This window comes from Echinops telfairi, unplaced genomic scaffold, assembly GCF_000313985.2.
Source record: "Echinops telfairi isolate 266 unplaced genomic scaffold, ASM31398v2 ScPeMD7_655;HRSCAF=1070, whole genome shotgun sequence".
NCBI classification, from domain to species: domain Eukaryota; kingdom Metazoa; phylum Chordata; class Mammalia; order Afrosoricida; family Tenrecidae; genus Echinops; species Echinops telfairi.
In genome coordinates this window covers 17,360,190-17,361,733 of record NW_022104553.1, presented here as the reverse complement: position 1 = coordinate 17,361,733, position 1,544 = coordinate 17,360,190, and positions in this window count along the sequence as shown.

The following is a 1,544-nucleotide window of genomic DNA, read 5'->3' as shown; positions in this document are numbered from 1 at the left end:
GCTGGAGAAGAATATTGAACAGCAAAAAGAATCAACAAATCTGTCTCGGAAGATGTATAACCAGAGGGCTCCTTAGAGGCAAAGATGGTGAAACTTTGTCTTATATATTTTGGACATGCTGTCAGGAGACCAGTCCCAGGAGCAGGGCATCCTGTTTGGTCAAGTGGAGGGACAGTGGAAGGCCCTCAAGCAGCTGGATTGGCACAGTGGGTGCAACAATGGATTGGAGCGTAGGAACCATTTTGAAGACGAGGCAGTGTTTGTTCGATTGCACGTGGGGTCCTATTGTGAGGTTTCTCGGTCATACCTCGGTTCTCGGATTCTCACGAGAAAGAACTCACGCCGAAGCCTAATTGGTCATCCCAGTGGGTTCTTATGAAGGACCAGAGAAGTTTCAGGTTCACAGTCTCAAAAGAGTACACGCTATTTCAGGGAAGCGTGCCAAGTCGTGTGGAAGTTGCCAACTGGGTACGAGGACCCTCCCTCATGGACCAGCACCCCCCACACACGTGGAACTGAGGCCAGAGAGAGCACACCACCTGGCACAAGAGTGGCCGCAGGGGCAGGGTAAAAAGGGGCCAGCCTTCCACCGCCAGGGTATTTCAAACCTCTGGCTGGGGAGCCCTGGTTGAAGGTATTGTTTGACCCCATTGGCTCTGTTAAGTCCACCTGGGTGGGGTCACGAGCCTGGGCCTAGTATGGGCAGCCCAGGTGTACCACCGACCTGGCTTGGGGCCTGAATTTGAGCATGCGCAGTTAAGGGGTCCTCCTAGATGTTCAATGCTCGCCTGATTTCCTTCTCAACCTCCTCTAGGGGGGCCTTTGCAGGCCTGGGAGGGACAACCCTCTGTCCCTGTTCTAGCTACTAGGAGGTGGCCTGGAGTCAGTGGCAAACAATAACAATACAATGTGGGTCACAGATATATGAGAGTTCCAGACCATGAGAACAGCTTAAGCAGCAGCCTGGAAGCAGAGTTGTGTAGGAGACCTTGTGGGAGGAGGGAGTAGCCTGCTTTGGTTGGAGTGTAAAGTGTGTGAGGGGGAGGAAGTTGTTGGAAGAAAGAGCTAAATCATAGCTCGAGTCCCAGACTGAGAAACTTGGTCATGACCGTAGGGTACTGGGGAGCCATAGAAGAGTTTAGAGTAGTGGCGTCTGAGCATATTTATGTGTTTGGACTGAGGTGTAGAGTACGGACGAGAGAGCTGAAGACTGTTGGGAGAGCATGGGACTTTGTTCCATGGCTGAAAGTCGACCAGTCCCAGATGCTCACTAGAGTCATACCTAGCTGAGCACAAACCAAGATAAACCATTGCTGATAAGTTGGTTCCAACACACCCAAACTGCCCCTGCAGGGGTTTCAAAACTAAAAATCTTTACAGAAAGACTACCGCATCTTTCTCCTGTGGAAATGGCCCGTGGGTTAGAACCACTAACCTTTTGGTTAGCAGCCCAGCACTTAACCACTGCACGTATGTGGTAGTTATATCATCTGTTGTCAATTTGAGACTTACAAGTGAAGGGGTGGAGTTTACCTGTCAATCAG